This window comes from Centrocercus urophasianus, unplaced genomic scaffold (assembly GCF_019232065.1).
Source record: "Centrocercus urophasianus isolate 14NV4802_14NV808 unplaced genomic scaffold, USGS_Curo_1.0 seq_25, whole genome shotgun sequence".
Classification (NCBI taxonomy): Eukaryota; Metazoa; Chordata; class Aves; order Galliformes; family Phasianidae; genus Centrocercus; species Centrocercus urophasianus.
In genome coordinates this window covers 11,402,623-11,429,011 of record NW_024884811.1, presented here as the reverse complement: position 1 = coordinate 11,429,011, position 26,389 = coordinate 11,402,623, and positions in this window count along the sequence as shown.

Below are 26,389 nucleotides of genomic sequence, written 5' to 3'. Positions count from 1 at the left end.
TCTTTGAAAGCTTTTCTCACCTTCGTGGTTCTATGATTCTATATCTAGCAGTTACCCATAGTTTTACAATAGCATTAAATCTGTAATTTGCTCTGATAAACAAAAAAGTACAATAAATTATAGAGTTTGTTTTTTAATTAATCTGGCAATAATTTTTTCATCAGCATACCAAAACTGTACGTAGAGGGCTCCTTATAGTTTGATATCTAAGCTTAGTTTTCAGAGGGGGAATGCACAAGATAATATCAGTAGTATCTGATGGCGCTGAAGAACCTGGAGTAATGAGAATAACAGAAGAAAAAAATGAAGCAATAAGAACTCAAATGCACAATATTCCAGCAGCATGTTAAGAAAAACACTCACTATTTAGATCAAATGAAAAAAAAAAAAAAAAAAAAAGAGAGAAAAGAGAAATGAAAACCAAAGGCATCATACATTCAGTTCTGTCATTATTCAGAATGTCATCTATTTGACTGCAGAAAATAATGATTCAAAACATCAAGGGTGAAAAACACTGAAACTGAAGTCTAGTTTTGATTCTCTAATGCAAGACCAGCTCTGGGCTCCTAGAAAGCTGTGTACCTGCCTTCATACACACATACAGTTGCACAGCACAGCAATGATGTAGGGCTATGCACACCACAGGCAAAATGCATTGGCATTATGAAAACAAATTCTTTCATTACTTGATTGATGGATTGGCTCTTTTTACTCAGTCATTTGTCCTAAAACGTTTGAAATTCCAGTGAAGAAAACTACTCCTGGATTCCATCATGTTTTCTTGATTCTGCTTCGTGTTCCAGCTTTTGGCATTTGTATGACAGTTTTGGAGGTAAAGTTTTAGGCAAACTGTGTCATTTCCCGCTGAAACCAGACTAGGACTTCTCATTAGGTCAGTTAGTTTCAGCTGGGGCGTTATCATATGAAAGCAAAAGATTGTAATGAACACTTTTTTATTGTCCTCTGGAACCACATACTGATATAGTACATCAATATTTTTTTTTTAAACCATAGTATAATGTATAAGCAAGTACAAATACAAATCAAGACTAGAAATATCTCAACTTAATCAGCAACTTTCTTTTTTTTCTGTAATGTTTGGTGTTTTTTGTTTGTTTGTTTGTTTGTTTTTGACTGCTTGATTAGGTGATTGGTTCCATACAGATGATTCCCTGAAGAAGAATATCTATATTTGAGGCTCATCTCATTGAACATAATGCTTTCCATACAGATCATTGGGCTTTTCTTTCTTCCGTTCCTTCTCCAGAAATTCAAAACTCTCCTAGATGTTCAAAATGGAAGCAAAGGGAACAGTTACCAAGTATTATTTGATAGGCAAGGTGATCTGAAGATTTTCATGTTCTTGGTCATTTAAACTGAAATTCTCCAGCTATTCTGTTCCCTAAGAGTTCCAGTTTTTTGGTTGCTCTAAAGGCAACTCAGACAGAGCACATGCCAATCAGAGTTCATCTCTATTAAAATAAGAGAGAAGTAACTAGATTTTGCTTTCATATCTTCAGATATAGATTTTCTAGTACTTTATGATCTAAGGAACTGGGAGATGGGCTGAGGAGACTGAAAAGCCATATAGAGATGTCCCCTGGGCTGGGATGGAGATTTAATGTTGAGCAGTGTTAGTACATGTGTTGAAAGCAGTTGAATATCCTATTGGATTCTTCATAAATTCACATCTGAACTTCTTTGTCATTTTTGCTGCTATGGCAATACATATGAATGAACTTGCAGTTCATATGCATGAAATGAAACCTTTATAGAATAATGACTTAACTGTATGTTATTCTAGATACAAGGGCAGAAGTGAAAAGGTAGCGGTGCCTACTGCTGTGTAGACAAAAGAGTGTATTATAAACACTTTTCTTCAGACATATCAAAGTCACAGAGCATCAGTGTTGAAAACTGATCATTAAGTGAAATTCTACAGTGTATTATGGGGAAAAAGCAGGTTATTTTGAAGAAGAGATCAAAATCGCAGTTGTTTTAAGGAGAAATTTTTTGGTCAAAAATAATGGACCTCAGCATCACACTAACATTATCAACAAATGTGAAAGTTTGTTTTTAAGAAACCATGTATTTTGAGGGTTTTTTTCATGGGAATGTATGACATCTGCTGAGAGATACATAACTGTCAGTGGTTCATAGGATTGTTCAGCCTGGTTCCATTTCTAATGGGGTGGAGGAATCCATGGATCCACGCACTGGGAAAGGGGAAAAAGGGAGATGGGCCTAAGATAAAACAGCAGCAACAATCTCAGGAGGAAAGTTAATTTATTAAAAAAAGATATTGGAATGCAAGATAACACGGCATAATACATGTAACACAATTGAAGCTAATAAATAAAATGAGAAAGAGTGTGTCCAAAAAAACAAAGGCCTTACTCTAATTCTGAAGGTGAGACATCAAGCCAGGATGAGCAGAATGGAAAAAGAGAGAAGAGTCTCATGATCTGTGATCAGTTTTTATCTTTCACTTGGAGCAAAAAACAGAAACACAAATTCCTCTGGGGCATGTAGTTCTTCTTTTCTTCTGAGAACCAGGAACCCAAAAATATCAGCAGTCTCTGGAATGGGACCATTTACACTAACTCCCAGTGCACTACATGATGTTATGATGTGGAATACTAATTGCAAAGAATCATAAAACCATGACAGCAACTCATCCTCAAATGTCAGTAAAAAAAATTAAGTTCAACAGATAATTATGAATTAGAATAGATGTTAAGCAATGCTTTAAATTATTGTCAATAATATATCCTCACTGGAGGAGTTCAATTATTGGAAAAGAGAAAACTCATACAAGGAAAAAAAAACCTACATCTGACAATTTGAGTAACATGCTTATTCACAGTAAGCATCTTTATGATATCCTTCACAAATCAGGAGCTTCATGGGATTAGGAATGATCATGCCTAGATTTAGCAATGAATCCCCCTGCTCAGGATATTGTAACAGGTATAAAACCCTTTCCAGGCCATATGGTGACAGAGGGCAGCACTCTTTCCCAGGGGCCTTGTCAGATCTAGCCACAATCTATTGTAAGTCACAGTTGGTGAAACCTGATACTCACTTAGTTTAGCTCAACAGAAGTTCCCCTAAAGATAGTATCAAGAGTATAGTGATCTCACAAAATCACTTGCATTTTGTCACTGTACCACATTTCCCACATAATCCAATATGTGTTTGTCACACCATACAGTGGTTTCACCTTTTTCCTTTTAAAATATATTTATTTATCTGTATGAATATGTAAATAAATACATATTTACATGTATTTTTATAAAACTGATGTCATGAACCAGTTCTCCAGGAGTCAATGCAGATCTAAAACTGGAATACTGAACAAGTGGAAAACAAATACGGATAGACTGTCAAATTTATTTTATGTTTTGTTTTGACAGATAATCTGGTAAATATCCCTGCCTTTTAAAGCAACAAAGTTGTATTTATAAATACAAACAGTAAAAGTAAAACAAACATACTGGGGAGAGCGGGAGGGATTTGAGGAGACAGTGCAATGGGGCAGAAGAGATTAATTCCATAGAGTTCTTGCTTATCTCTAGAGCTGCTGTTGACCTTTTATAGTACAGAGGTCTTTCTCAATTAAAGTGCTTAAGGCTCCACTTTCATCTACTAGCTATAAAAATCAAGCACAAATTCATTATCATAATTTCCAAATGCTCCGCAAAACAGTAACCCATGTATAGCTCGTAGAAGCCTACCGTTCTCTTACCATTGTCCCCTCCGCTGTACTGTGAGCAGCAACAAAACATGAAAAGGCATGACAAATACTTAAATTCAGTTAAAATTAATCAGGAGCTCAATTAGGCAGAAAGTAATTACCCAACCTGTAATTTGAGTAGGACACAGTAGCAGATGTTCCTACTTTTGCATATAGTAGATGGGACCCTTAATTAGCTTAAAATAGCCTCATCTTTGGAATTCACTTCCCATCCATTTGGTCAATAATGGTCTAATTTTATTGACCTGCAAGGTTCGTGTGTTTTTCCCCAGCTGCAAGGTATTGGGAAAACTCTATTGCATGATGTTAAAAATATTTTAGCTTTAGATATAGCCCTTTACTGAACAAGACTTACAGGAAGGATTTACCACAGAAAGACTTATGTTCCAGTTTTCAAAAACTCTTGTTTACTTTACTGTGCATCAATCCATATATTTATAAAATCATAGGTTTAAATGCCATACAAGGTGGCATACCTTCTACCATATCCTCTTGTAGGGACAAGGGTTTGATTGCTTCACTAGAGACAAAAACATTGTCTGCTAAGCCACTGATCTTCCTTAGGTATATTTGTCTCTCCAAGAATTTCTATTTGGTACCAAACAATCCTCTTGTTTCCTTGCTTTGTCCAACAAGATCTCACAATCATATCATAATCTGAAGCTTCATATTGTACTTCATACCTTGAAACAAAGTGACATAATATTTCAGTAAGGAAGTTTTTTTCTCTCATTCACCTAATCTTCCCTAGAAAATAAAATGCTGTATTCACTAAATCATATCTCTGTTGCCATGGAAATCGTAGAGATTTTACACCTTGGCATTTTGACTTCATTTCTGGATACACTGGAGAAGGAGATGGAATAAGACAAGTTGGGCTAAGAGGGTAACACAATGATTTAAATAAAAGCATCTCTCATAATTAACCAAAATGTCAAGGATATGCATGGAAAACACAGAAAAGATAAGTGGTTTTATATGTAAACATTTTCATTAAACACATTTCCCCTTTTCTATTCTGCTCCTTAGAATGATTATAAATTACACTCCCCAAAAATTCTTTTTTTTTCTTGGATAATATTACTTAATAATATTTTGTCATACTGACATACAGTCCATGAAACAATTATCGAAGCAGATTAAATCAAACATTAAATGGAATAATACTTAGGCTGATTTTGGCTCAACACTCTATTAACACTTAAAAGCTGGGTTGTTTTGCAGACTGCATGTTTCCACATAAAATGACTATTACAAAAACTGAACAAATGGAAAATTTAAAATTTGAAGTTGTAATGAAAGAAAAGGACCTTGATTGTTCCAGTAGCCTGTTGTTCTACCTAATACTAGCAGAGCATATAAGAGAATTACATTTAAATTCATCATCACTTATTCAAACTAGTGAGTAAATAGTTGCTATCTAATCTCTGCAATTCCTTCATTACAGGCATATATTGACCAAAGAAGATAACAAGATTTTTTTTTAAAAAAGCAAAATGCATGCATGTCGCTGGTATAGTTCAAAAGAGAGCATGCTTACATGCAGGCTGCTAAAATTCCAGTGAGCAGGTAATTTCATCTGGGTTAATCTTTAATGCTATGCAAGGGCTTCTATGCTATGGGTGGTTAAGTGAAACATATGTTGAACAAATCTCACAGAATTAATCCACTGGAGTTCACTCCTCTCCTTAACTACTTTCCATAGGGCTAAAATATATTCCCTTTAGTGGCCGTGTTTTTCAGTAGAGCTGTCCTATTTTCGTTGACAATTGTCTCTGTACTGAAAATAGGAAGATTGCTTTAGGCTCTTCACCCAAGCCAATTAAAAGAGGCAGAAGGAGTAAAGCTGGGCATCTCTGGCTAAAATGCTTTGCACAGTAAATACAAGAAGGATTACAGATGGCACATGATTCTTGAGTTCTACTGTGAATAATTACGTCATTTCAGGGGCCACAGTAGATAAGGTAGTAGGCCTGTGTTACTTTATAATCATCAGCATCATACTGCCACTTTGGCCACATATTTGCTGGAGCAGAATGAGCTTTCTGTATTGGACTTGGATATTTTGAGCATAGTCACTGTCAAGCTGAGATTCATGGCGCCGTTTGCTGTACTGAAAAAGAATATCCTGCAGTAGCTCTGTAGGAGTTAATTTGTTCACATAAAGAGGAAAAATGGAGAAGGTAAGTATGATCCTGCCTATACTGAGATGAGGTTTCAGTTGTCCTCTCCATGGGGAACAGGATGCAACTGGGCATTTCATTTGGAAGGTGCCTACAGCAATTCAGGAAGAGAAGAAAAAACACAGCCCCACTCCCTTTCAGCAATTCAAATAGCAAATGATTATGTAATGTAACATACAGAGGTTCAGTACGAGTTTTCTGAGTGAAAATAGCATCACTGGTGAATGGTTAACCCGGCTCTACTAGGTAGTGTTCATTCACTCTTACAGGAAAACAGCAATACATTTTGGAAGGGATCGGTGAGGGGCATCTAGTTTAAAACCCTGCTCAAATCAAGGAGGATTTCAAACAAAATCATTAATATTTATTCAGCTGAGTTGTTAGCATCTCTGAGAATCATGATTCCAAGGCTTCTCTGAGCAGTCTCCAAATATTTGAACACCCAGAAAAATCGTTTCCTGATTTTTAAACAGAATTTGCATTACTGAAACCTGTGATTATTTTCTTGTGATTATTCCTGTACTTCTCTCTGTACATCTTTGAGAAGAGTCTGACTCCATCTTCTCTATAAAGTAACATAAAATTGTTAAAAAGGCAAGTTCTTAACCTAGTTGTTTTGACAAATCCAGACCAGATACCCCGTATATCACTCCAACTACTTAATTACCTTCACAGTCCTTCACTGGACTCGCTTAATATGGCAGTGTCCTTACTGTGCTGGAAACGGGAAAACTGAATAGAATACAGTACATGTGATCTCACAGGTACAGAAGAGAGGTGAAGAATTCTCTCAATTCTCTTGTTCTGCTCTTGCCATTAAAGCCAAATTGTACTTAGCATTCTTTTCTGCAAAGATACAGACCTGGCGCACATTCAGTTCACCCACTGGGATTCCAAGAGCAGGTTCTGCAAAGTTGCTTTCTGTCCTGCCATTGCCGAGACTGCTCAGCAGCATGGGCAGCAGTGGTACAGACCTGGTACAAAATTTTGCTTTTGTCTTTGCTTGACATCGGGAGGCTTCTGTGCTTCAGGACATAAGCCCCTATGTTCAATGTCACACTGGCTGCAAACATACTAACACTGGATCTCTTTTGTACATTTGATTTCTACTTTGGAAATGATATGCTTGCCATGTGAGAATCTCAGGGCAAAAGACAGAAAGTCTCACCTTAAGGTGCAGTTTTGATATATCAACACCTTAGATCACCCTATGATGTAGCTGCTCTGCATTATTTTCCTTGGGAATCAGAGTGCTTCCCTCTCTTTTCCAACTTATAGTGATAAATATAGCCAAAGAAATTCTATGAGTGTAGCACTACTGCATAATTAAATTTATCAGTTTGAACAAAACAGATCCGTTGTCCTTCTCCTGATGAAATTTACTACTCCAGTAGAGAGTCTGTAAAAATATTACTATCTCAACATTCTTTTTCATTCACGGTGCATCAGTGAGAACAGAAAATAAAGCAAAGTGTAGACTAAGCTGGTGCTAAATTGTCTCCCTCAGCACTTGTGAGGATTTTTTGTTTTATAAGGTGTGCACTTTTTTCTTTCTCAATTCCATGCACAAGCAGTACTGCAAGACAAGACTGCATAAAGCTGAATACTGTGCCTCTGTTAAACAAAATTTATTAAATAATCCAACTTCAGAGAAATGTGGCATTTAGCATACATGTATTAAATGCATACACACTGTACCTAAATTCTCACAGTCAAACTTGTGCCTAGCAGTCATAAATAAGCATCTGTGTATCAATTCATGTCTGACTGTTCTGGAGAATTTGTAGGCACTTTGTGCTGACAGGCAGTGGATGTCATCCTTTAAATAACATTCTCTTAATGGCAGGTATGCCTCTAAAAGATCTGAGATAATATCAGAGACCATTCAAATTATTTTCTGTATGCTACTACAGCCTATTACCAGAAATACTATAAAACATTCGTAGAGACAGGAAGTAGTATCAGTTTTTTGTATTGTTACACTATTCAGACTGGAGTAATTAAATTGTCAAGCATTCTTGCTCATCTCATATTTTGATCCATTTATTGATTAGAAAGATACAATGATCCAAACCCCACTTAAAGAGTGTATTCCTTATATTTGTGGATTCTCACTATCACTTATGAGATGTGCATAGGTAGTAAACAAGGATTTTGTTCATAGCCATTATAATTTCATATATCACTTCATCATTTTTCCATAAAAATATTGTATAGCATGGGATCCTCAGGCATAAAAAATGTCGTGATTTGACACACAATTTCTTCATTCCGTAGTTTTTCACGTAAACTGAGCCAAATAGTTAGGAACAGATTTACAGAATTTTGTCAGCTACCTTACAACATTAATCTTAAATCTCTTTGCACATACTATGGCACATTAGAAAGTAAAAGCCTATAGGTATTCTTAACCCAGCTTTGATTCAGTGCTCAAAAAAATCTGTGAACATCATTTTGCACTGCCAAATCAAGTTGTATTTTTCAAAGCTTTTGTATCAAAGCAGTTACATATATGTAAAAAATCATAACAACCATGGCTAATTCAAGGACAGTACATATACTGACTAAAGCAGCAAATGTATTGTTCATGTTGAACAATTCAACTGTCACTGCTCACTGAAGCTGAGAAATTTATTTATTTTGCATATCCCTGGTAGATGTGCCCTCATCTGATTCTTATAAGACTGCTTAAATCTCTTGAGCTTGTGAAATATCATTTAGATCAATTAGATGAAGTGGAATCAAAAGAAGTGTTCAGTGGCTGAGACAAGATACATGAAATAAATGTACCAGTAGATTGCACAACAATAAAACAACCAAATAAGCTACATCATTCTAGACATCAAATCCTTGCAGCTCACCTGGATCCTCAATTTTAGTCCTTAACTCAGAAGCTGATTAGGAGAATATGATAATTCAGGAGATTAAGTAACACATGCAGACTAGATTCACAGCAGGCATTTTTTCCAATACAGCAACTGGCACAGCTGGTCTCCAAGTGCAAGTAGTGGCGCAGCACCAGGTCCTCCACTTCAAAATCACTCCCCAGTACATCAGGCATTTCATACACTCCAGCCTTGAAATAAATAAATAAATAAAATTAAAAATTCTTACACATGATATTTTTTTTTTCCAGTTGCCTGTTCAAGTATTTGGCAAATTGCTGGAAAAAAAAAAAAAAAAAAAAAAAGTGTCTGTTTTCAATAATGTCTTTTTACAAGTTGTTAATCTTATTACCAAAAAGATTTAGGTATAATTTATTCTGATCTGACCTCCAGTTTGTATCTTAAATACTTAAATGTTGTACAAGCACACAATTTATAAATCTAGAGAGGATAAATAAATAGGTTGTGTATGGGTGTTTAGACTAAGCTTGTGCTCATGCCAAATGTGAAGTTGATATCTGGTTCAAAAGACTCTTCACGTAGCTAATAAAAGTGTGTGTCTTCTCCCAGAGAAACAGCCCGTTTTCAAACACTGTTAAGCATCCCTCAACTTACACAGTGTCCTGGCCAGTCCTGGAGAATGGAAAATGCCATGAATAATTCTCTGAAGAAATGTTTGTGTGATCTTTGCACTGGTGTACAGATGAAGGCTATAACAAGGTTTATTACTGTGAAAGCAAAACTAACTTGTCTGAAACCTCTTCAGAAGTAAAGGCACCAAATAATTGCATCATTTTCCTGATGGCATCAGCATGACCAATAATGTTTTGGGATGGTGAAGTTAGATGGAAAGACTAATGTATTCTAACAAAGAAGAATAAATTTGGCATATTGAAGTTATTTTCTCCGGGCTGATCTTGGTCCCTCAGAGGAGTATGTGATCTGTGCACAGCTTTCAGGTTGGAAATCTTACAATTATCATGTATTTTAAATTCATCTTACTTGAAGAATGTATTCCAAACATACTCTGCCTGGAATACCAGCATGACCTTATGAAAATTATAAAAGGGACAAAATATGTTATCTTTTTATTTTCTCTTGTCTTCCCAGGCATTAAGTTAGCAAAATTTATGATCATTAAAAATATTTTTGGATATTTTCTCCTTCACTTAAGAATTATTTTTGAATTGTATTATCTTATTTAGAAATATGTCTTTTTCTAAGAACACAGTCCAGAATGGAGCATTTATTTTCTACAAAACAGGAAGATGCTTAGGACAAACCATTTTTGTTCTTGCACGTATGTTATGTAGATTGCTCTGAAAGAAAAGCCTCCTATTTATTTATATGAAAACTACAACAGATATAAAGAGCAATATAAAGCTGTTTGATAGAACAAATTCTCAGCTGCTGTCATTTTACGCATTCACCACCATTAGCTATGCATTTTCACCAGTAATGAACAAGAGTCTACGTGCTACTCTCGTGAAAAGCTGCAGCAGCAGGGATGCAGTGTTGCTGTCACCACTATTGTACACTGACCACTGCTTCACCGTGCTCATGTTCACTGTTTGGTCTGCATAAACATTCAGCAAGTGTTGATGAATGTCAGTGGGTGCCATATTTTCCTCATGGAGGAATTAAATTCCATACTTTAGCTCCATACACAGTTCCATCTCAGATGCCCTTTTGTCAGACTGCCCCTCTGCTGCTGTGTGTTGCACAGCAACAAACTGGAATATTGGCAGGATAATTCAACCTCTGTTGCTGTACCACTAACATCCATCTCTGACATCATGAGCCACCGTAATGAAAGTAGTGTTTTGGTTCTGAGAATTTGTTCTATCAAAAAGTGTTACTGTATTTTTTGTGTCTATTGTAGCTTCCACAGAAATCAATAGGATACATTACTTTTCAAGCAATATAGGTACAAACAATTGACAATTTGTTGCTACAAATTAATACTTTTAACTATGATTTTGGAAAAAAAAAAAAAAAAAAAGGAAAAAAAAAAAAAGACGGACTTTTTGAATTTGAATTTTACAAATTATAAAAATGAAAGTGAATTCTTGTGGGTCCATAAAAAAAAGGAAAATTTAAAAGGAAAATTTTTGAAAAATTAATGACAGATTTCTGGGTTTGCTTATGAGTTTGAGTGCAGAAAGTTATATAACAGCATCATTAAGTTATGCATTACCTTTAAAACATGTTGAAGAACATAATGTCTCTCCTGAAGAACTGATTTAGATCCATAGAACAGTAGGCCTTTTTGAAGGGACCTTTAAAGGTAAACCAGTCCAACTGTTCAGCAGTGAATAGGGACATCTATAGCTAGACCGGATTTCTTAGAGTCTGCTCCCACCTGGCCTTTATTGTCTCCAGGGGTGGGGATCCACTGTCTCTCAGCAAAACCTGTTCCAGTGCCTCATCACTCTTACTGAAAAAATCTTCTTTACGTCCAGTCTGTCTCCCCTCCTTTAGTTTGAAACCATTTCCCATTGTCCTATCACAACAGACCCTGCTAAAGAATCTGTTGCCTTTTTTCTTATAGTCCCTCATTAGGTACCGAATGGCCAAGCTCAGATCACCTTGGAGCCTTCTTTTCTTCAGGTTCAACAGCCCCAGTTCTCTCAGCCTGTCCTTTTTGCGAAGGTAGAGCACAGAATGGAAAAGTAGGTATTAAATGTGCTGATAAAAGAAGAAAAATTATAATTCCTACTAATATTATGTACCTGAAGTATAATATGGAGCAAAGTGGAAGATGACAACAAAGATAAACATTGCTGTAAACTGCAAGAATTTGGAGATGATAAAAAGGAGAATCTTGCCTACCTGTATTTCCTCAGACTGAAGACTGTTTAATCCAGTGCTGTTGTGCTCTTCAATCAATAGACTGACCATAACCAGTTTATTTCGGTGTACAACAAGCTGAATTAGCTTATCAGGGCACCAACCTGCCAGGCTTGCAGCCGAAGTCTCTCTTAGCAGGCTGGTCTGTCAAGTGGCAACTCAATATCCACTCCCTATTGCAGTCTTCTATAAGTATAAACTTTGATTCTACTTAACAGCATTATAAACTGAAGATCTGCGGCTCAAGAAAAACATTCTGTGTCAATTTCAGTTGGAGGTGCTATGGAGAATCTGTCAGGGATGCTAGGAGGAGAGAACTGAAAACAATAGGAGCTGTAAAAGGTAAAGATATCAGAAAAAAACTTGTTTAGCTAGGTGATTTTTGGAAGGAAAAGAACTTTTAATATAATATAATGGGTTATACTTTTTTTATTTAATTAGAATTTCCAGCGAGGTCTTTCAAAGTCTCCTGCTTCAAGCATTATACCTATGTTGCATCTTAAATATGCAACTTAAATATATTGGTATATTTGCAAAGGCACAATGGTTTCTGCATTGAAAGGTGCTCAGCCCCTTCAGATAGACATGCAGTAACACATGTGGTTTTCTTATGTACCTTATTGTTTAAGCAGTTGTCACTTTGGGGAATTTTGCATAAAAAAAATGTTTTATCTGTCTCAATTGTTATAACAATACACAGATTCAGCACAAAGTACAACTTCTCTTCTAAGTGGATGAGAAAAAAGATACATATATATATTCAATAAGGACAAGAAAGGGCTATCTTGACAGCCTTTGAATTCAGAACTTGCGCATTTAAATAATGAGCATATCACAAATTGTGACCAATGCTAGCTCACTGGAACTTCATACAGATATAACAGTTCCACAAAGGTATGCTCTAATTATGCTAATTACAATGCCTTGGCATTCACTCAGAGAAGTCACTCTGTATTCGATGGCAGAAAAAAAGTGTCAGAACAGCATGCTGCTACTTGGCTACTTCTTTAATAGCCCACGAGCCTTTCAAAGGCTGAGTGTCCTGTTCTCATGCAGTTTGTCTACGAGTTCTACAATTATTTTGTCATTGTGATGATGAAGGCTGGTCTGCAAACAGCCTGACGTTTTTCTAATTGTGAGTGGTATTTGGCAACCTCTAAAATACTAAAGAAGGTTCTTCTATTCTTTTTCAGATTATCAATAAGAAAGAGTAAGGAATTTAAGAGAGAAAAGGCAAAACACAACAACTATCAAACAATGACAATCAATATGAACTTCATATGAAAACAGCTAAGATTGGTTGTTTGCTGTAGAGCTCTGAAAAGTATGCTTATAAATATTAATAAACCTTTTGAATTATCCTTAGTGAAATATCTTGTCAACTGTCATGAAATTTTTAATTCCTAAAAAATTTACTATGATATTAAATAGATACTAAATAGTATAGAGAATTATGCTTGTTGCAGAATTCTCCAGCATGATATCTGTATGAGAGATATCAATATATGCTGTACTTTGTGAAATGAATTTAAGACAGAAAATGAGGTAATGATTTTCCAGTATCTCAGTATTTGCTTTTCCAGTATGAGACTGGAAAAAATCTTGTGCAACCAAATCTTGTCCTTCTGCCAATTTTCTAACTGTGTGATATTAAAAAATACATGGAGAACAGAGAGAAAGAAAACAAAGTGCAGCCTAAGCTACTTTGACAGCTGGCCAGTTTGTGAAGAAATCTTTGGCTTTTCCTAAGAAAGGGTAGCATGACACAAAAAATGTATGAATCTTCTGTATACAGTGAATTTTCCTCTTTAACCTTTGCCGTGTTTTGAAAACATTTAGAAAAATGTGAGTATATTTATCTCTAAGACTGAATGTACTGTTATTTATCTGCATGACAATTCTTTTTCAACCCAAATGAGGAGTGTGTTCTTCTACTTTATACTAAGAGAAGGCAACTGTCAAGATAAATACTAAGAACAGAGTACAAAAATATGTTAATCCTTTACTTATTCATCTCTACAAGAGATTTAAGGGAAAATTTAATATCGATATTGCTAGATTCTGAACAGCAGCCAAACTAATTCTATAAAAGTGCTCTGTCTACATATATATAACGACTGAAAATACGCAGTGATTCAATCCTATTTGCATTACCTCCAAACATCTGATAGGGTTTTCCTCATCTTTTTCATTTTCTTTCAAAAACATCAAGAAAAAAAATGAGGATCCAGCAGCTTCAGCAATTGATCTATTTAGTCAAATATCATTGTGGGATAAGATATTTTAGATATTTCAGTTTTACATAGTTTACTCCTTTCTTATTTGATTTTGAATTTCTATGGATGAAATAACTTCTGGTGAACTCAAAATTTATAAATGTTTCAGACCTACAACAATGGCAAATTGCATCAAATACATAAAAATACAATTTAGCAACATATATAGTCATATATATTTAATCACTTCCAAATCACTTCTCGGTTTGGCCAAACAAACAAATAAATAAACAAACAAACAAAATAACCAATTTGCTTTTTATTTGGAAGTAGTTAAAATATTCTAAGTATTTGATTAAATCATTTATTTTTACATACAACTAAGCATAGGCAGTTACAGAATCACTGAAAGAACTCCTGGGCAGTTAATTTTGAAAAAGAATTCTACCATGCTGTTTGAATATGATGACAGAAAGCAGAGGAAAAAAAAAAAAAAGAAATGTTCCAATATATATGGAAATTATCCTGTTAACTTTTTGGACACCTTGTTTCATTTCTCCAGCCCTCTGGAATAAGTCTATCTAGACAGTGACACCAAGCGGTGATGTGCTTGAGCAAGCAAAAATCACAGAATCTCAGAGTCATAGAATTGCAGAGATTGGAAAGGACATCTGGAGATAATCTAATCCAAGCACCCTGCTCAAGCATGTTTCTTACAGTTAGTTACACAAGAAAGCTTCCAGGTGGGTTTTTAATATCTCCAGAGAAGGAGACAACACAACCAGCTTGCTTTGGGAAGCATGTTTCAGTACTCTATCACCTTCAAAGTAAAGAAGATTTTCCTCATCCACTGCAACCACTGGACTCATGCTCTTCAGGTTGTTATAAACATTTATAAGATCACCTCTCAAACTTATCCCAAGGGTGAACAGTCCCCAGTTTCTCAGCCTTCCTTCACAAGGGAGATCCTTCAGACCTTTAATCATATTTGTAATTCTTTGCTGGACTTTTTCTAGGAGATCCCTGTCTGTTGAACTGAGGAACCCAAGAGGACACAGTATTCCAGATATGGTCTCAGAAGGGCCATCTGCAGTAAAGCAAGAGGAGAAACTCCGTCAGTCTGCTGGTCACACTTTTTTAGTGAACTGCTAGCTCATGGCCAACCATTAGGTAATAATATGAAAATGTTTTATTAAATACATTTAAGTAGCAGAATTTTTGGAGTGAGTGTTTGTACAAATGAAAGAACATAAAAGGAGAGAAAAGTATTGAGTTCACTGGATAAAAGTTATGGATCTATGGGGTAAATGGAATTCAATAGCCATTTCACATGTTGATTCCAAAGAAAACTTACATGCATGTTCTGCCTGTGCATTCAGTGCCTTTCTAGAGAATGCTGTATGTAAATTTAATGACCAAGACTGTGGGGGAAGATGTAACTGAGAGTCACCAAAGAGTTTATCAGACTCCTTGACAGACCCTATCACTGTGAAACCTAGAGTCCGGAGTTTGTGTCTAATGGTAAACAGGAGATTCTGTTTGTATGCATTGTTAATTTTACCACACTTAAGAAACCTTTCATCCTTTATAACTATTGTTTGGGAGAAGCTAGGCCAATTAAGGCCCTGATTAGAGGGAAAGGAATTCCTGGCTTGTAAGTGAATGGCATATAAGATGTATGTTGAACACAATGAAGCAGAACAATTCTGAGAACTATTTGGATGCCAGAAGAATCTGAGAGATCTCTCTAACTCGACTGAGCACCAACACAAGACTAAGTGCATGTCTACTTTTAATTAAAATAGGCAGGACAAGCAACAATTAAAACTACTAATTATTTACTTCAGTAAATTAGTGGTTTTCCATGTTATTTTCTAAATTTAAAAGAAATTTTTGAAGTGGATTTCAATATGCTTATGAATTGTGCCCTATTTCATAGAATCATAGAATGGTCTAGATTGAATCATCTAGTTCTAACTCTCCTGCCATGGGCTAGTTACTACCAACTAGATTGCCCAGGCTCCCATCCAGTTTGGTGTTGAACTCCTTCAGGAGATATCCACAATTTCTCTGGACAACTTATGCCACTGTCTCACGCCTTAACTGCAAGGTAAGTCTTTCAGTTCTTAATTACAGTGAAACATTGTTCCTCATGGCATTCTCTGGGTTAACCCACAACATCTTTCTGTAGAAGCCAACTGGTGATTGACTTGAAATTAATTGCAGGTGTAATTCAATATCTTTTACCTTTGGGTTTCAGATTGTCACCTAAAATAAATATCTAGTTAACAGATTTCTTTAAAAAATTATTATAAAAAATTTGTGTGCATGAAAATATTTATTTTCATTCTCCTTTAAAATGCATCACTGTCTAAGGAAAAAAGAAAAATAACAATTCCTCAATACGCCTTCAAAATTTCTTACTGCCATACAAATTGTGTCTCATTTATAAAGTTCCTGAAAATGTTGTGTTCTCACCAATTCCATATCAGAACTTGTTCTCTAAGCCTGCATTTGCAAATCAAAACATAGGATAAAAACAGAATTTATTGACAGTTGGTTTTGAATAGAATTTTCATTCCCAGAAGTTCAGGTGGGGCTATGCTGCAGTAGTTCTATTGAGGGTGAGTAAATTGAAAGCATTTTTGGAAAGCTCAGCCCCGTGCAGACTTTTATATATGCTTGTCTCAGCAAGAAGATCCTACATCCTTCTCCCTGGTTTGGAACTGGAACTCCAATCTAAAATTAGATGTTACAAATCAGACTTGTCTCCCTGTGCAAATGCTCTTTGGAAGCATTTCCCTGAGTGTATAAATGAAAGTCTCTTTCTGTTCAAATAATTAAAAAAACACTGACCTTAATAAATGTAGGCAACTTCAAAATGGCTGATATTTAATCATTAACATTTACAGCTTCCAAAATATAACAATTTTCCTTTTCTTCCATGACCCTACTTTTAAAGAGAAGAATGTATTATATTATGATAATATAGCAGTAGAAAATGAAAGCTGTTTAAGTCCTATGTCTCTTTCAAGGTTCACTATATTGTGAATAAACCTTTTCGCCTTAGCCAGAAAATCTCAAATGAGTTACGTGCGTATCAACTGGAGTTGCCACTGGCTCTGTTCATATCAGATACTGGCATGTTTGGGTGATACCTGGCTTTATGCCTATTTTCGTACATTTTAGGATCCAATTCACTGTCTTTCCATCCTGTTTTCAAGAAGTCTTTACATAAGCATTGTCAGTTCTAGGCACCTATCATCTCTCATTGAGGGAAGGACATTCTGTCTATACTGAGGGAAGGACATTCTGTCTATGTAGTTAAATTTCACCATGAGAACTGTTGCTATAGGACTTCAAAGTTACACTGTAGATACATGGCTTGTACTCATAAGTTGAACACTGCAGACACAAGCTGAAACCACAACTCATGTCACTTCGACCCTCACCAAGAAACCATCTTGACCTTCAGAAACTGTTGTCAGGAAGAGATCAAGCAGATGACCAGCAATTAGTTCGCATTTGCATTTCAGACAATATTTAAAGATCTTCAAAGAGAACTTGTTCTAGTATCTACATTTAAAAAAAGAAGTTATCACAGAATCACAGAATGGAAAGAGTTGGAAGGGACCTCAAGGATCATGAATCTCCAACTCCCCCTGCCACAGGCAGAGCCACCAACCATTTAATACTAATAGTAGGCTGCCCAGGGCCCCATCCAATCTGGCCTTGAACACCTCCAGGGACGGGGCATCTCTAGGCAGCCTTTTCCACCATTTCCCCTTGTTCTGCTGTTATTCACCCTTCCAAAGAATTGACTCCCCTCCTGTTTGTAGTCTCCCCTTAGGAACTGAAAGGCTGCAGTGAGGTCACACCCAGCCTTTTTTTCTCCAGCTGAACAAGCCCAGCTCCCTCAGCCTGTCTTTGTGAGAGAGGTACTCCAGTCCCCTGATCAGCCTTTGTGGCCCTCCTCTGGACCCTCTCCAACAGCTCTCTGTACTGAAGGCTCCAGACCAGGACATCGTACTGCAGATGGGGCCTCACAAGAGCAGAGTAGAGGGGGTCAACCACCTCCCTGTCCCTGCTGGCCACCCCTCTTCTGATGGAATAAGTTATAATCTTCTGCAAATTTGTAGTCAAATCATATCAGTCTGGGAAGTGTAGATAAGTAGCTCATGATGACATTGCTCCAGGAGTATTCAAAATCCTTCTCTCAAGTGAGGTACAAACTGATGTAGCTTTCCACAGAAACATTTTTCTCTCTATCCTATTGTTGTGTTTGATCTTTTCGAAGGCTTCCTCATAACTCCCTCATTTATTTCTTAGTGTATTGAAAGTGTAGGTTTGCCTTTTTAATGCATAGTTATTTGCTTTTTCTTATACATTCCTGTAGTTTACTCTGGGCACAATATTCTCCTAAGAAAGCTGCATGAGTGTGCAGACAGCCTTCAGCAGGAGGATGAGCAACAGCTAGGAGTAACTTTTTCCTAACAACATATTCCTAACTAAGCCAGGTCAAAGTAACATTTTTCTAGTTTTTTTTCTGCTGTTGTTCAGAGGCCTATCCAGCGTAAGGAACTTGATCAACCTGCTGATATCTGATGTTTAATAACTGAAATAGATAAATGTGCTATAGGTCACGGACACAGCTGCCTGCTTCTGTTCCACCTCCAATATGATAAATTTTTGTCTCTCTGTTTTTAAATTGCTAACATGGGTACACTGAGTAATTGAATTGTATCATATTTGCACACACAAATATTTCCACTTGGAAATATTTGAGCAAGTTCATCTTTTGTACTCATACATGACAGTGTATTGAATGTGTAATTTAGCACTTATTTTCAGAACAAATAGCTTGGAAAAATTGCATGCACAATTGATAGTAATTGAGTGTGCAACCTCACATTGGAGCTTATTAACATATTCATTCTGTCTAAGCTCCATGTACAAATGCGGAACGTTTTTTTTTTTGACACTAAAATTGTATCAGGCAGCAGAAACAGCATGAACATCAGATCAGTACATGGTGCAACTCAGAATGCAATGTAGGGAGAGAGAGCACAGAGAAAAATGTAGACTATTTTTGAAATCCTAAATAAATGTAGTCAAATGTTTTAAAAATATTTTACAGAAAAAAAAGGTTTTATTATCATGATCAGTAGCAACTTTTTTCTGCAAAACATTTCATGCCCTTCTCTAAAAGTATTCACAAAACAAACAATAAAAGAAAACCAGCCACAGCAGTAAAAAGTTAGGTGAATATCTAATATAATTTTAACTGCAAGGAAAAAAAAAGAAGTAATTAACCAGAATTGTCAACTGGAGAGCCACAGTAGCTTTAGGCTGTTGTCCTCTTATGTTTATGATTAAGTGGAAGTTTATGTTCATGATGCAACAAGCTTATAGAGCAAATTTGGGCTGTTTCTCATATCAAACTTTATAACAGTCATAAAAATATGCACAAGAGTTTGTTTGGGGACTTCTTAATGAATTCAGAGACAACTTCGGATTCAGACACAAAAATCATAGTTGTACTTTTCCCATCTACAAGAAATCAGAACACACAGAAATATAAATATGGAGATATTTGTATTATGATATGAAGTTGGCATATTTGAACAAAACAGAGATCTCATATACAGGAACAGCATTCCTTAAATAGCACCTGTCATTGTAGGACAATGATGTCACACAAATTTTTAGGTTACTGTCTACAAAATAAAGAGGTCGTAGCAACAGAACTTAGATATACAAAACCAGTACAGTAACGTTTACAGAATGTTCTCTGTGTGCTCAAACAAGAACACATACAAAACCATACATTTTTTTAAACAAATAACTGACAAATAAAGGAAACTGCAACAGTATAAATTCACCATGAACCAAGGTTATGTATTTAATAGTACAGTTTTGCAGAGTATGTCTTTCAGCATTGATGCATTGCATAAGAGGATTTGACAAGGTTACAATTTGTGTTACTAATGGAAATTCTTTTCAAGAATTAACCTTTAGGCTATAAAGAATGACAGATATTCAAATATTCTGAAATGAGTATTTGAATTGAAAATTTCTATTCATTTTTCTCCCCAACAGAATTTCCATCCTGCATTGCAGTATGTCACACACACAATTGAATTCTTAACAGCTGCCATTCAAGGGAGCTGCAGAGGACCATTTGGAAGTAATATTTTGCTCTGTGTGACATCTCATTTTTTTCTCCTCAGAAATCATAGTTTTTTACACACCTAGTAGTCTTCCTAACAGGAAACCAGCTCTGCCTGTCATTTTGATTGGGGAGGAACCTTGTTTTCCAGGTCACTGGCTTGAATTCTGGAGACAAGATATTCATGAGGGACCTATGTGGGGAATTTACATCTCACTGCAGAGTTTTCCTCTCCATTTGTCAGCATGCCAGGTCAGTGAGTTGCTCCCTTGTCAGAGGGAAGATAATGGCTGCTTCTTTGCCTCCCACTTATTACACACTCAGTGCATCTGACCTTGGTGTGAGACCCTCAAAGCATTCTGATTTTTGGCTTTCTTCATGCCTTAACTCAAGCCCCCTTCCCTGTGAACCCACAGTCTATGAACTTGGGCAACCTGTGTTGGCTTTTTTTGCCCCTAACAATCACATTTTTGCATATGTATACTATTGCTACAGATTCTTGTATTTTACAAAATAATAGGATGCTTCCAATTATTGTTATATTGATGGAGAAATACAGTTACTACTACTACAAAAATATAATATATTGTTATTTGTTAAAACTGGAAAATCGTTCAAGCAATATTGTATTATTAAAATCACTATTTGCACCTCCATCAGTTTTTATCAGTTCTTCTAAAGTTAAAAAACTAAAATAAACAAAAAAAGCATAGTAATGAATGCTTCCCTTTTGAGTTCTTTAGGGGCAAAAAAAATCTACGTATTAATCTTTTGCCTCTTATAATCTGTTGTGTTATCATTCACTGAGTTCTTCTCATGCACGTACAAAAAAATCAGTGACTGCAGGTATTCATACTCTAATTTGAGTTTTGATTTTATTGAGGCCAGATCTAACATATATCCAAGTCAGCTGCAAGTCTGCCACCAAATTCTACTTGGCTTTGGGTCTGGCTCTTACTTCAGAAAGATTAGCAGCATATGATGTAAATTAATACGTTAACCATGCTACAACAATGAAGACTGTGTGACTTATGTCTTCAAAATGTCATGTTATTGTGCCACAAGTGGACATTTAAGATTCAAATATCTCTATCACATGAAAGAGATGTGATGAGATGGAAATCAAGTGTGTACATATGTACGTGCTCTAGTGAAGGAATGTTTCTAGATTTAAATGAAATGACTATCTAAATTGAGAAGGCTGGGAGATTTTCATTTGAAAAAGAAAGTACTTGAAGTTTTCAAAATTTAATTTAAAAACTGTCTTATTTGCCTCGTTTTCCTAGTGAAACTTGTTTCTTACTACAGATGAAATTAGTCCTTCACTGGAAAATAATATTGTATTGTATTGTATTGTGTTGTACACTTCAGATCAGTGAAGTCCCAGACGACTGAAAAAAGTCACCCTCCATTTTTAAAGAAAGTAAAAAGGATGACCCAGGGAACTACTGACCTGTCAGTCTCATCTTTGTGTCAGAAAGATAATGGAGCAGATCCACCTGGAAGTCAATGTAAGGCACATGGGAGAGAAGGAGGTGATCAGCATGGCTTCACCAAGGACACGTCCTGTGTAACAAACCTAGTGACTTTCTATCATGGTGTAATGCATAAATGGACAAGGCAAGAGCCAATTATGTCATCTGTTTGGATGTCAGTAAGGTCTTTGACATGATACCCCAAAACATCCTTCTCTCCAGACTGGAAAGATATGCATTTGACTGGTGGACTTTCCATTGGACAAGGAACTGGCTGCTATCAAGCCCAGAGAGTGGCGGTCAGTGTCCAGATGGAGATCAGTGATGAGTGCTGTCCCTCAGGAGTCAGTGCCTTTAATAACTTCATCAGTAGCATCAACGTGGGGCTGAGTGCACCCTTAGCATGTTTGTTGATGACACCAAGTTATGTGGTGTGGTCAGCCCAAGGGACAGGATGCCATCCAGAAAGACCAAGACAGGCTACAGCAGTGAGCCCAGATGAACCTCATGAGGTTCATCAAATCCAAGGGCAAGATCTTGTTCCTGAATAGAGGTAATTCAGAACCAATAAAAGCTGAGGGATAAAAGGATGGAGCACAGCCTTGCCAAAAATATATTGGGAGTGCAGGTGGGTGTTAATCTGAACATGAGTCAGTCACGTGTACTCAGAGTCCAAAGCAATCGCATTCTAGGCTGCATCAGAAGAAGCATGGCCCGCAGGCCAAAGGAGTTGATTCTGCCCCTCTACTCTGTGCTAGTGAGACCTCACATGGAATGCTAGGTCCAGATTTGGAGTCCTTGGTACAGGAAAGACATGGACCTGTTGGAGTGTATCCAGAGGAGATGCACTCCAGAAGTAATCCAAGGAATCCTAAGAGAACAGGCTAAGAAAGCTGGGACTGTTTGGCCTGGAGAAGTGAAGGCTCAGAGGTGACCTAAAAGCAGCCTTTCAATATCTAAAAGACACTATAGGAAAGAAGGGTAAAGACTTTTTAGCAAGGTCTGTTGTGATAGGAAAGGGGGAAATCATTTCAAAGTAATTAAGGGAGATTCAGATTGGGTATAAGGAAGAAGATTTTTACAATAAATGTGGTGTGGCACTGGAACTCGTTGCCCAAAATGATGCTAGATGTCCTATCCTTGGAAACATCTGGTCAGGCTGGACCAGACTGTGAGCAATCTGATTTAGCCATAGGTATCCCTGTTCATTGCAGGCAGGTTGGACTGGATGACCTTTGAAGGTCCCTTTCAACTCACAGAACTCTGTGATTCTATGATTCTAAATCACTGATCTGGGGCAACACTTATTCAACATCTCCGTGTATTTGTAGTCCAGTTTCTTTCCAATAAGCTTGTTTTCATCATTAATAGTTCCGTGTATAGGTGGAAAAATAGTTTAAATGCATAACATATGAATGATTGAGCAAATTATTATGAAGAGGAAATGTAAGGACTGTAGTGTCCCAATTTTTCACCCAATTTTTCAATTTATTTTGATTTTTTTACAATTAAAACATTCAGAGACCTATACTTTTAAATAAATTAATAAATACATCAATTATTCCTGTCAATAATATGTACCTAACTTTTAATGTAAAATTTATAATTTGTTCCACAGTTCCATGTTAGAAGATCAGAAATATAGTTCAATATGCGCCACACAGAATGCAGTGCAAGTCAGAATAATAACCCAGGAACATCATTAGTGTGGGTGGATGTGAGGATGTCTTGTTGCCTTGATATCCTGCCTTTCTTCACAATGACTGTCTCAAAGTTAAGCAAACCTAGGGGACTCCCTTAAATGATAAACTATTAAGCAAATACTTTATATGTATATATACAAAATGGAAGCAAGATGGATATTTGTTAAACACTAGCCTTTGTAATGAAGAAAAAAATTCAGAATGAAGCTATAAAACGCAAGGAAATGCGCACAGTTTACATTCCTAATATTGCAATCTACTTTCCAATCTGATTTGCCTCATGTATAATCTAGGAAAATATATGTATTGGAAGGGACTAAAAATCTTCATTAGGAAACTTTGGGGAACATGGAAAAATTAGAGCATCTCTGTTTCATAACTGAATCATAATCCACTCCACTGGGAATGAAAAATATCCTAATAAGAGCTGAATCGGTTTATTTTATATATATTTGCAGTGAAATCAATTTACAGAAATATTATTGCATTCAGATACGTTTTTCAATAACAGGAGCATGAAGAGAGTATGGTATTTACATTTTCAGAAAAGGGGTGAGTATCTACAACATAAGAAAAATGCCGCAGAAAATTACAAATGTGTCTTAAAAACCAAACATAATAATAAGACTTGAACAATAAAATATATTTGTAAATCAGTATAACAATAAGATTCCTGTTTTGTATTTTAGAATACAATTTCACTGCTTTATTTTCTTGCAATTATTTGAAAATAACATAGACAACTTTACAATCAAGGTATTTCCTCTTCGCTCCCTGGTATACACCAGACTGCCTGAGGAGATGATCGACATCCTAAGGTGTCCACAGCATAATCAGTCTGAAGAGCCTACAGTATTAAAATTCTAATGATAATCAAAAAGAAATAAAAACAATAACAAGGTTGTGTAAAAACAAAAGAAACGACAACAACAAAAAAAAAAAGAAAAACAGATAAAATTCTACATCTGATTTAATGGAACAAATAAGTCATTCCTCTGTACGCTGCTAATGTGCATTCTTAAGGTATATATCTTTTACATGAAACAGGCTTCTCAGATAGCTCTCAGTGGGAACTGATCAAACTGAAACCAGAGATAACACTTGTGATTATTCAGTAAAAATTTTCAAGTCAGTTGGAGAAGTGATCACAAAGCACAGCATTTTGTCCATGATTAAAATGATGAGATTCTTTTTGTACAGTTTATAGCATCTGAATATCTAGAAATCACATGCATACTGAAGCGGTCATACAGGACCACTGTATAGCAAGGTTTCATGGACTGGGCTGAAAACAGTCTAGGGAATCTCATCTGATACATGTGAAAACTCTTGCTGTAGAGATTTCCAACATTATTAAGTCAGTAACAAAACATGCTGACTTCAATTCCCACACAAGAACTGCCCTACAATAACATCACAAATTGTTTTTTAAAACACTGTCTGAATCTGTGGAACAGCTGAGATGATCTAATGCAGCTGATTGTCCTGGTTCAAATTTAGCAAAAATTATTATGATTTAGATAATCAAGTATCTACTGTATGGCAAGAGAGGAAGTTGCAAAACAATTCTGTTGAGGTTCACTGCAAAACGTGTTTCAATAAAAAATCATCTGAAAGAAGCAAAGATAGGCAAAAGGGAGTTTTTGTCTATTAATAGAATGTCAGACAGTATGCTCTCACTGTGTTACTGCTGGGTAAATAAACACGTAAATTTATAGTGCGTGGTAAGAAAAGAGAGTTTGCCACTGGGCTAATTTTCCCAAATTCTCATCACTATTCCTTAAAACAGATTTTGCAGATTCTCAAACCAGCCTTGGAATGCACCACTGATAGTGTAACTCTTCTGAAAGTGCTTTACATAACAAATCAAAGGGGTTTGAAATGTCATTATACTCTTAGAAGAAATAAAGAATATTAAATTAAGATATGACCAGACTATCCCATATTATATCTAATAAATTTCAGAAAGTATGTTAAGTTACCATTACTGCAGGGAGTATAGGCTGTGTATGCTTTATTTCCTCTTGTTTATGCTAGCCTTTCAGTACTGTTAAAGAGCACTGAAGTCAGAGACATTCTCTGTCATGCCCCAGCCTCAGATGCACACACTCTGTAAAAGCTTAGGCTATTCAGTATCTTTCTGATTAAGACATCGCGCAGTTGTCCAGGTACATATACAGAAATCACAGTGTTACTACTTTGTACATCTTAAAAGAAAGGTACTAAAAGGATTTTACTTGGAAGCAGAATATCCTTCCGGAAAATAAATTGGGTAAGGTTCTAAGCACTTGCCTTGGTGGGTCAAAAATATTTTGTTTTCCTTAAAATAGCCTGAAAAACTGAACTTCATTCTTTCAAACACAGCAAGTTATAGTCAAGATCATGAAGTCACGTCCCATTTTTCTATAGTCTTGTCTGTATTAGTTTAGAAAAACAGCATTAGGAATTCCATCACAACATCCATTTTGAATAAAAAGGTTTGCAAATTATGATAACTAGTGTCTTTTTGATTGCAGGAGAGGATCTATTCATGATTCATTCACCTTTGATTCCTGCAAGATGAAATGTTTTCTTTCATGCTTTCAAATATGTATTAAGAATCTATGATTTATATGTTAGAATAATGTGAAATTAGTAGTAATGGTAAATACTATACTTAAATACAATGCTCATTACCTGAGTTGCACAATAACCTTATTATGTTTAACACAGCTATTTACAGAAGACATTTAATGCTTGAGGTAAGTTTCCAGAAGCTTGTTTCAATAAGGAATAAAGATATGGGAGAATTAATATGACTCTTGAGACAAAATACAAGAAATGGAAAAGATTACTCAAAGCCATTGATACACTTATCACAATAATAATAATAATAACAACAACAACAATAATAGTAATAATAAAGAACAGAAAGTCTACACAATACACATAAATAAATATTATTAATAATTAACTAAGTACTTGATTTGAAGAAGAGTAGACAAAATGGACTGAAATAGAATTCATATCATGTACTTGATAATAATATTTTGCAGATGTAGTTCAATTTCATCAGATGCTACTGAGATCATAGAGTGGTATATCACAATGCAGATACAATTTTGTTTCTCTCAGTTACTATAAAATGATTTCTAGTTTTAAACGATTGTCA